The sequence below is a fragment of the Dasypus novemcinctus genome, chromosome 11 (assembly GCF_030445035.2).
Source record: "Dasypus novemcinctus isolate mDasNov1 chromosome 11, mDasNov1.1.hap2, whole genome shotgun sequence".
Lineage (NCBI taxonomy): Eukaryota > Metazoa > Chordata > Mammalia > Cingulata > Dasypodidae > Dasypus > Dasypus novemcinctus.
Genome location: NC_080683.1, coordinates 86761274 through 86772690, shown reverse-complemented (window position 1 = coordinate 86772690; position 11417 = coordinate 86761274). Strand labels below are relative to the sequence as shown.

Genomic DNA, 11417 nt, shown 5'->3' with positions numbered 1-11417 from the left:
TCAACAATGGGACTTGTGCAGGTTAGGTATGAATCCATAATATAGTGAAGGAGCTGCAGTGTTATGTAGATAATATGTGGTCATTGTAGGGGACGTAGAGAGGGAAAATAGAGAATTCCTAACCCCCATTATTAGTTCTAAAAGGTCAATTACTTTAAGAATGATATGCTTACTTATACCTCTGAATCTTTCTTGCTAGTCTTTTTTTCCTCAGAATACTCTTAGACTTAGATATTATCTTTATTTATTCACATATTAATTAATTAAACCATTTATCCATTTAAGAGACATCAAGTATATGGCACTATGTTAGGTCTTAAGTATTAAAATTTAGAGTCTTACATTAATATTGTAAGGTTTCTACGAGAGGGCTATTACCAAAGTCACATTTTTAGAAATAAAAATCAGCAAGTCCTTGAATTATTTATTGTTATTTCATTTTATTTTGAAGGTAAAATTAGAGAATGAACCTTTACTTGATAGGAATATCTAAGACAGATGTGTTCCAAGTGTTATTTGCAGGAAGGGGGAGATAGTTCAAACATGAATAGCTACATAATGTACTGCGGAAATACATTATCCTGTAAAAGAATTTGCTAGAGTCAGTTTTAAACAAATGCTCTAGGTTTCAATTTAAATAATCTAATTAAGATACATTTTTAAAAATGAGTGAGCTGCGCTTATTACTTTCTTTTGCATCACCATCCCCTATTCTAGGTCTAGGATTACTCCCCCGTCCCCCACCCCCAACCGGCAAACTGAATATGTCTAAGATATAGGAACAATGCCAATACTTATTGAGAATTTAATTTATCCAAGCTGCAGTCATGCTAAACACTATTCTTTATCTCGCTAAAGCTCTTATCTCCATTGAATACTTTGTCTCATTTACACTCTAAGAAGCAGAGACTCATTTCCAACTTCAGATACTAAAATTAATGTTAAGTCACTTGGCCAAAGTCACACAACTATTAAACTGCAGAACCAAGTCTGGGCATCTCTTTCCAGAACCAGGACACACTACGCTATATGACCCTGCCACTCCCATCCCCAATGAGCTTCAGTAGATCTGAAGTTGAGGTCATCTAATCAAAATTTCATATGGTACTTCAGGATGTCTCTAGTACTTTAAAAACGTTGAACTAGAGAACTGTAGTGTCTATTAAAGATAGTTTGGATTTTCATTTACTGAGAATAAAATCCACCCATATCTACAATGTGTTAGCCACAAAGAAGCATTTAAAAATAGCATCCTAGCAGATATGTACAGCAGGGTTGAGAGGTGAAGGATTTTCTTCATTTGTTTATTATTATTATGAAATAATGAAAAACTATATGATTATACCAAATACCTTTGATTGTACACTTTAGATGGATTGTGTGCTTTATTTACATCAATAAAATTGATTTGTTTTAAAAAAATCTCCCTCTCCCCCCCCAACACACACACAGAGCGGAAGAATGAGGATCATCCTTATAGTGATTGAACATCCTAAATGACCTGGGATGAACTTGATTCCGTGTTCTTCCCCATTGTTGGATTATCAATCAGAAATACGTTCCCAGCTTAAATTTCAAGAATATGATTATCATAATTCGGTCCCAGGAACAAGAAATACGTTTGTTTGATTCAAATAGAGGGAGTGGGTGAGGGTGTATCAGATAAGTGAATCAGGTAAGGCAAGACAAATCAAGGAAATGAAAAGCTCAAAGGAGTTTGCACTTGATTTCTTAGGTGATTTGGAACGATTAAGGATCTGAGAAAGGATGCCCTGTGTCTAACTCCAGCCAAAAGTTACGAAGCATTTCCTGTGTCCAGATGCTAATAAGATCAAAGAGACACACCCACCTCACAAAGTCTTGCAAATTCAACCTTGCAATTCAAGCACGGCTGAGCTGAGTAGCTGTAAAGTTTTGAGTGACTTTTTAATCTCTCTACATCTCAATTTCCTTCCTAATAAAAACGAGCTAATAATAGCTACTTCCAAAGTTGCTGGAAGTTGCTGGTAAAAGGACAATCATATGAAAGTGGATTTAAAATTAGTTCTAGACATACAGGTCATCATGATCTCGATATTACTTGTTGCCGGGTTAGTTTCCAGGTTCTTGGCCACTTATCGAGAAAGAATTCAAAGATGGGCCATAGGTTAAGAAAGCCAGTAAAGAGTTTAAAGAGAAGCGAAAGAAAGCGAAAGTACACACTGGAGACCCGAGCGCGGGCAAGCTCCGCGCTGCAAGCGCGCCGCGGGCGCTGCCGCCTTTTTAACGCGGGCCTCCCCGGGCGCCCTTCCTCCATGTAAATGAAGACGTGAGTTACAGCGTTCTCATTGGTTCTGAGTCTGCAAAGGAAGGGTTGGAAACACAACATGTTCTTTAGTTCTCAGTGTCTGCGGGCCTGAGTGGGGGTCAGGGAAGGAGGTAGCAGGGGCCTTCTTATCTCTTGTCTTCAGGCATTTGGCCTTGGGCGGTTGACTCCTCCCTCGTTGGCGGGACTTTCCACTGTCAGATGCAGGCAAAGATGGTTGCCCCAGAGCAGGAGTTTTGCGCAGCCTGCTCTGTCCTTATTGCCCAAGTGCAATAAGGCACTCTTTTCCCCCTCAGGTCCCTGTTCTAGCCTGCCTCATTACTCTTTGTATAAATAATAACTTACATCAGGTTCAAGTATTTACAATGTGCCAGACACTCTTCTAGGTGTTTCATGTGTAATAGCCTATTTAATTATATATAAGTCCTAATAAAATGCTCAACAATTAATTAGTCAGTCTCTCAACATTGAGTGCTATACATTAATTACCTCATTTAATCGTCAAAACCACTATATAGGAAGTTACTACTAAAACAAATCTACATTATGCAGCTGAGGAATAGAAAAGTAACTTGACCTCAGTCACTTAGTTGGGAAGTGGTAGAACTGGGATTTGAACTCAAACCGCCATGTCTACTACCTATCATTTTGTGTACAAATTATGTGACTCGGGAAAATCCTGAAAGTTTTTTTCCTTTAGTTTATATTATGCTTAACTCTATAACATTTCTGTTAATAGGTGGTTTATTTTGAAATATAAGAAAAACAAGTTCACACTAATTTATTGGGTACCATCATACAAAACTAAATTTCATTTTATATTTTTATACACATTCAGTCCTATAATCAAAGTATGTTTTCTATATTATTTCTGATGAAAGGTGGTGTTGTTCTTTTCAAATTTCCTGCGCAGTGAGGCTTACCTCCGATACTGCTTTAAAAAAGTGAGAGAGATCCATGGGCCCCAATTAAGACACCGTGAATTAGGATGCGCGAGGGAGAAACCTGATAATTCGCAAATTTGACAAGTGCCCAGGTCATATCATCAGGGAAGTTTGGGAAATGTTAGTTGCAATTGATTGCAATGACTTCCAACACCAACTGCGTGCAATTCTGACCTATTTTAGGATCCCAGTCACAAGTTCAGGGATTCCCAGAGCCACCCACACTTCCGAATATTGGTTACAGTTTGGGGGATTCCCACCACCTAGAAAAAGAAACAGACAACGGAGGAAAGCACTATACTTTGATTATACTTTTACTATGACAAAAATGTATACAAATCAGAAACCAAAAGAAGAGATATATAGGGTGAGATCTGAGAGAGTCTGAAACACAAGCTTCTGTGTCTTCACGTGGAGCCAAAATGCCCACCCAGCACATTGAAGTGTATTATCAATCATGCAAGCTCTCTCAAACTTCAGTGTCTAGAGCTTTTACTGGGGTTTCATTACAAAGTGATGATTCAATAAATCAGGGCCCACCTTGTAGAATTCCATCTCAAGCATGCCCCAGAAGGCTGGACTGGTAAGACACAGCTTAAACCCCTCATCACATGGGTGGTCTTCTCTTTAGCATAAACTCTCAGGTGAGCTCAACCGCCCACTATCAAGATACTCCTATCAAGGGACATTCCAAGGATTTAGAGACAATCCCTGCCCCACCCCTATTCCTGTCCCTCGGGAGCCAGGAAAAAGCCAGATCTCTTTTTGCAGGCCAGATTGAACGCTCTATAGCAATGTAGAAAAATGAATGAATCCTGTTCTCCCTTGATTTTGCTTGACTTATGTTTTCAACTGTATTGAGCAGTACTTTCACAGAAATATACAATCCTATCACTCTTTCTTAGAAATTTAAAAATCCATTTCACATTTTAATATGGTTTGGATGAAGAACCAATTTTAAATATAAACTATTCCACAATTGTTATTAAAGATAATGTTAGAAAGTTCATTTTCAAACATTATCTTTAATAATGCTAAGTACAGACGTTAGTATTTGAGGGAAACCAATAAATGTCATCCTTTCCCTCCTGAGCTCCGAAGTAATTGAAAGATAAGACCAAAAATGTAGGTATATGAAGAACCAAAATATCTTCTTTATTAGTGATAAAAACTGAACATGGCTTACTTTTGTGAGAATGTGGGATTTTAAATTCTGAACTCCAAAATTAGGCAGATTTGCCAACCTTGTCTCAGTGCTAGAAAACCACTAGACTCCCCCACAGGGACAGAATCATTTCCCATATGGCAGAACTCAGACTCTCCTAGAGAAAGCTAGCTCTCAGGTTGACTGTAGAGTGTGGGTTACATATACCCAGATTCTTCCCCTAAATTCACCAATCCAACTCCTTGCCTTTGCTGGGAGGTATGGAGGAGGGAAGCTGGAATCATTAGGCTGGTGAAATCCTTTTCACAGAAAAGGAAATGCTTCCCACTTCACAAGAGGTTCATGCTATTATTTAATTTCTTTAAATTAATTATGTTAAAAAAGAAAGAGAGAGTATGATTGTTGCTTAAACATTTTTTGGTGTTTCCATTTTTAGGACAAAATGTATATGAAATGCAGAATGAAATTTAACTTCATGTTATGGCATCACAAATAGCTAAACAAACAAACCTGCATTTATGTCCTGATACATGAATTCATGCATTTTGCCTTTAAAAAACAATGCCACTTATTTTTATAATGTCAGGTATTTTGTTTTTAATTGATGCTGTAAGAGAAAAGATTTTAGGATGCTATTTTTAAAAATAATAAACAATTTTATTGATACATATTAATAAAGCATACAATTCATCCAAGTGTACAATCAATGGTGTTTGGTATAATTCCATAGTTGTTTATTCATCACTTCAATCATTATTAGAGCATTTTCATTATTCCAATAATAATAATAAAAAACAAATCAGACAATAATAATCAGACAATCATACAATAATCAGACAATAATAATAAAAAACAAATCAGACAAACAAAATTCATCACCTCTCAATCTCTCTATGCATCCCATGCGTACATAGCTGCTAGTCTCTTTCTCTCTACTTTATCTGTATTTGTTTTTTGTATAGATGGAGACAAATCAAGTAATATGTAGTACATTGTGTCTGTGTCTAGTTTCTTTCTTTTAGTATATTTCCTTTTTTTTCCCACTCTTCCTGGAAGATTATTAATATATTACTATATATACTGTCCATAGTTTGCTTTGGTTGTATTTTTGCCTGGTATTAACATCTTATAACATTAACATACATTTGTATTCTTCTGCTCTTGATGTTTCTCTTCTGGTAGTAATACGGTCTGTTTCTACTCTCAGTCCATATGCTTCTATTTTCCTAGAAATGTGCTCAAACACCATTAGAGGTTAGGCTTCTTTGATTAACCTAAACTGTAACCCATAGCATAATGCTAATAGAGCTGACTCTCCTTACATGGAAATACCGTACCTAATACTTGTATTGTGACTTTGCACAGATCTTTGACCCTCTTTCTTGTTTTTTAATACCATTTTTAAAAAGTGAGATATACTTCACATGTCCTAAATTTCACCATTTTAAAGTTTACACTTCAATCGTTTTTTTTTTTTTTTGAGGTACCAGAAATTGAACCAGGGACCATGTACGTGGGAAGCTAGTGCTCAACCACTGAGCCACATTGGCTTTCCTGAGTTGGTTTTTTTGTTTGTTTTGCTTATTATGTGCTTTTGTTTTTTCAGGAGGCACCAGGATCTGAACTTGAGACCTCCCATGTGGGAGGTGGGTGCTCAACTGCTTGAGCCACATCTACTCCCTTTCATTAGTTTTTTTTTCTAATTAGTTTTTTTTAACATATTCACTATGTTGTGCAACTGTCTCCACTAATTCCCTAATATTTCCATCACCTCTTAAAAAGAATCTCACACCTATTAGTTCCAATTTCCCCTTCTCTGCAACCACTCTGTCTCTGACTTTACCTATTCTGGATACTTTAGATGAATGGAATCATCAAAGAATATTTATCCTTTTGTGTCTGGTTTGTTTCACTTGGCATAATGTTTTCAAGGATACCGTGTTGCAGCATGCATGAATACTTCATTATTTCTTATGGCAGAATAATATTCCATTGCTTGGATATGTCATTTTTTTCTGATGAATGACAACTTTATTTTTTATACTTTAAAGCTGATGAAAAATGACTACTAATCCTCTTAAAGAAAATCCAACATGTCAGTTGAAAAGTATGGTAATCATATTTACTCACGAAATACTAATTATGTTTTCTGAAACAGAGCTTGAAAAGATCCAGCATCCATGGTTTAAGAACAATGGATTCAAGACCAAGTATACATGTTCCATGCATCAAGGCTAGATTGCACATGATTATAGTCATCATCATCATCGTCGTCGTCGTCATCATCGTCATGTGTTCTTTACAATGCATTTAATGATTCACTGGCAATATTTTGTGATGACACCATGTTAGTGGTAATAAGAATGTTTTTGGGCCCAATTAATGATGGACTAATTAGAACATTCTGAACTGCAAACCTTGCAGGAATGGACACTTTTACAACTGGGGACTGTGAAGTGGGAATCTGTACTGTACACCTTTGCCCTGTGAGGGACATTGGCGCCCCTACTTTAGTTGAAACAGACATGGTTTGTGGAGTTGGTGTGCCTAATGTGGGGGTATTAGGTCTGCTAGTAACTGAATCCACACTTAACTGGGGAACCGTTATTTTTCCTGCAGAACTAGATGCCTTTTTTTGGTAAAGACTTAAGTACATAGTTTGGAGCAGTTAAGCAGTGTCTAGCAGGAGGCAACCTAGGACCTGAATATGGCTTAATCAATGGCAAAGGGGTTTGCTTTCTTTGCCTTGCAATATCTAATAAAAAATCCCTTGGGAGAGGAGAGGTAAAAGATTGGTCAGTATGACACAGGATTGCCAATTGCACATCATCTGTATCAACAGTAGCTTTCTTAGCATGGCTTGAATAAATTTTTCCATCATCTAGAATTGTGGTCACACATCAGAAAGCCAACTCCAACATCTGATTTATGACTCTTGGCTCATATTCTGTAATCCCCATATCCTTCAGGATTTGTGCCATCATCTGTGCATCTTCTGGCATGCCCTTGGGAGAAGCTATCTTGCCAGACTCCATGATGTCTGGTGATCAGACTTCTTTAGCTAAATCACCCACATTCATGTCTTTCAGTCCTAATCTCGATGCAGCCTCTTTGCCTAGTGCAGTTTTTCCAACCCTTCGTGTACTGGTGAGCAGGATGTTCGGCTGCAACATGGTCCCCACTGCGATGGCTCCAAGCCTGGATATGTCGTTTTGTTTATTCATCAACTGATGAATATTTGAGTCATTTCCATTTTCTGGCTATTTTGAATAATGTATACAAGTTTTTGCCTATGTTTTCAATTCTCTTGAGTATATACCTAGGCGTGGAATTGCTGCGTCAAATGTTAATTCCATGTTTTAACCTTTTGAGGAACTGCCAAACTTTTTTCTACATTGACTGTATCATTTTGCATTTCCTTTGACCCTCTTTTAAGGTTGTTTCCTCATCTATAAAATGGGGCCTTACAGATGACTTCTGTCACTCCTTACACCAACTACAACGCAGTTCTGACTAACTACCCCAAGTTAGGCCAGATTCTATAGGTTAAAGGTAATTCTCTATAAGACTACCTTACTTCGGATACCAGTCACAAGTTCAGGGGTTCCTGGGCCACCCAACACTTCTGACCAACTGACTACAAATTTGGGATTTCCCACCACCCACTCAGGTTTCACTAGAAAGACAGAACCCAGGAAAGGGCTAACCTTACAATTAGAGATTTATTAGAGTGAAAAGGATACAAATAAGAAGAGATGCATAAGGTGAAGTCTGGGAGGGTCTCCAATGTCCAGTGTAAAGCTTCTGCGTCCTCTCTATGAGAGTCAGAACACGTGTCATTCTTCCAGTATATCAATATATATTATCAATCATGGAAACTCGCTGGAGCTTCGGTGCCCAAGAGTTTTTTGTTTTTGTTTTTTAACAATTTTACTGATACATATGAATGAAGCATACAATTCATCCCAAGTGTACAATCCATCCAGAGTGTACAATCAATGGTAACTGGTATAATCACTTAGTTGTACATTCATCATTTCAGTCATTATTACAGCATTTTCATTACCAAGAGTTTTTATTGGGGTTTTATTACATACGCACGATTGATGGAATCAATGCCAAAGTGGTTGAATTTAATCTCTAGCACCTACCCACCCCCACAGGTAGGGGAGGTGTACTGACATGTTTGACTGTAGGCTCCAACTCTGGATCATTTCCTTAGATAAACTGAACTATTCAGGTGTGCTGAGGGACCCACCACGAATAACAAAACACACTCCTAATGCAGGAAATTCCAAAAATTTAGAGGATATCTCCCAAGAACTAAGAAAAAAAGACCAACAAATTCTTTATTATATTACAGGCCCTAAATAGTATCTACTTCATAGGGATGATATAAATATTAAAGGAAATAATTCATTGAAGGCATATGGCAAAATTCCTAACATATAGTGGGCAGTCATCTAATAACTGGAAGCTTTTAATATCATTATTCAATGTTATTCAAGTAACATTAATTTTGGATGTATATAATATGATGTAGTTCTATAGCTACATCCATTTCTTCTTTTTTTTTCCTTCTATCTAGTTGCATCATCATCTTTTTGGTGTGTTGCTTTGCCACGCAGGGCCTGTGCCTCTCCAGGCAGTGCAGGTCTGGGACTCCTTTTTTCTTTTTTTACTGGGAGGTCCGGGGATCAAACCCTGGTTCTCCATATGGTAAACAGGAGCTCAATTGCTTGAGCCACAGGTGCTTCCATAGACATTTTCTTTAAAAAAAAAAGATTTATTTATTTATTTATTTCCTCCTTCCCCTCCATTGTCTGCTCTCTTGTGTCCATTCGCTGTGTGTTCTTCTGTGTCTGCTTGCATTCTCAGTGGCACAGGGAATCTGAGTCTCTTTTTGTTGCATCATCATGCTGCATCAGCTCTCCGTGTGTGGGGTGCCACTCCTAGGTGGGCTGTGCTTTTTTGCACAGGGCGGCTCTCCTTGCAGGGCGTACTCCTTGTGCGTGGGGCTCCCCTACATGGGGGGCACTCCTTGCATGAATCAGCACTACGCATGGGCCAGCTTACCACACGGGCCAGGAGGCCCTGGATTTGAACCCTGGACCTCCCATGTGGTAAGCGGACATTCTATCAGTTGAGCCACATCCACTTCCCTGTATTTTCTGATAGTGTCCTTAAAGCAAATATTTATTTGTTTTCCATCTTCTCTCTCAACTACAGTATCCAACTAAAGTCATAATAACAATACGTAATAATGCATATGTATCTCAGACACAATACATTTTTCATGTATAAGCCAATTTATTTAATAAAATAAAAGTTCTTTAAAGTGCTCTAAATAATTGGTCTTTATAGTTAATGTGAAGAAATCCTTCTAAAGTCAGCCTTAGGCACTCACTGCTAAATTACATTTTTTCAACCAACTGAAACTATTATCTGCCTAAACTTTAAAGATCAACAATATGGTTCAGAATGAGGAATGGAAGGGAAGTAGATTTGGCTCAGTGGCCAGAGCATCTGCCTACCACATGGAAGGTCAAGTGTTCACATTCAGGGCCTCCTGACCCGTGTGGAGAGCTGGCTGGCCCACATGCAGTGCTGATGCGTGCAAGGAGTGCCCTGCCACGTAGGGGTGTCCCCTGCGTAGGGGAGCCCCATGCACAAGGAGAGCAGCCCATAAGAAAAGCCGTCCTGCGTGAAAAAAGTGCAGCTTGCCCAGGAGTGGTATCGCGCACATGGAGAACTGACGCAGCAAGATGACACAATAAAAAGAGACACAGATTCCCGGTGCCAATGGACACAGAGAGCAGACAACTGGTGGGGGGGGGGGGGGTGCGGAGAGAAATAAGTAAATAAATAAAAAATAAATCTTTAAAAAAAAGAATGAGGAATGGAAACAATTATTTTAATCTGAGTCATAGTGCAAATCTCATATTCTAGGTACATGATAGTGCTCATTACCTCATCTGCTTACAGTGGCCTTCTGGAAACAGAGTGAAAAGAACATGGAGTTTGGGATTAGAAGAACAACATTTAATCTCAACTCTACCTCTGGAAAGCTGGCCCACGTAACCTCTTTGAACCTTAATTTCCTAGTCTTTTAGGAGTAATAATACTACTATCTGGGAAGCAGACTTGGCTCAACTGATAGAGTGTCCGCCTACCATATGGAGGGTCCAGGGCTCAATCCCCAGGGCCTCCTGATCCACGTGGTAAGCTGGCCCATGTGCAGTGCTGTCACGCACAAGGAGTGCTGTGCCCTGCAGGGGCACCCTCGCATAGGGGTGCCCCACATGCAAGGAGTGCACCCCGCAAGGAGAGTCACCCTGTGTGAAAAAAAGCACAGCCCATCTAGGAGTGGCACTGCACACATGGAAAGCTGACACAGCAAGATGATGTAACAAAAAATAGATGCAGTTTCCCAGTGCCACCGGATAATGCAAGCAGACACAGAAGAACACACAGCAAATGGACACAGAGAACGGACAATGTTACTGGGAGGATCAGATAGTGTATAGTAAAGACTGTCAGGTGCAAAATTCCTTCTTCCTCCCTGGGTAGGAAAGTAACACTCTCTTATCTACTGCCAGAAAGGTACCCTGGACAGCAATTTTCTGTTTCAAATTTCTCCCTTCCTTGAAAAGGGCAGTCCTTCTGGTATTGATGCATCCTGCCTAAATTTGCACAGCCTGCTGAAATCTCAATAATTTTTAAACAATATGTTAACCCCTTGAAGAATACACCTTGGAGATGAGGAACCCTCTTCTGGAAATAATGCCTACTTCCTGTTAGGCTATTCTGATTATTGTTTCTAGGGAGAGAGGTAAACGTATTGAAGTTGTCAATAGGCTGATAGTGGAAAAAATTTGTTTTCTGTCACCACCTCTGGAAATATAGAGATAACAGGTGAATTTTACCAAGCATTTCAAAAAGAATTAACATCAATCCTGTTCAAACTCTTCCAAAAATTGAAGAGAAGCAAAAATTACCCAAC

At 38.8% G+C, this 11417-nt stretch overlaps 1 pseudogene; it reads right to left on the bottom strand.

Moving 5' to 3' along the window:
- Positions 1-6614: 6614 nt before the first annotated feature.
- Positions 6615-7449, bottom strand: LOC101417295 (transcription initiation factor TFIID subunit 9-like; annotated as a pseudogene).
- Between the last annotated feature and the right edge of the window lie 3968 nt (positions 7450-11417).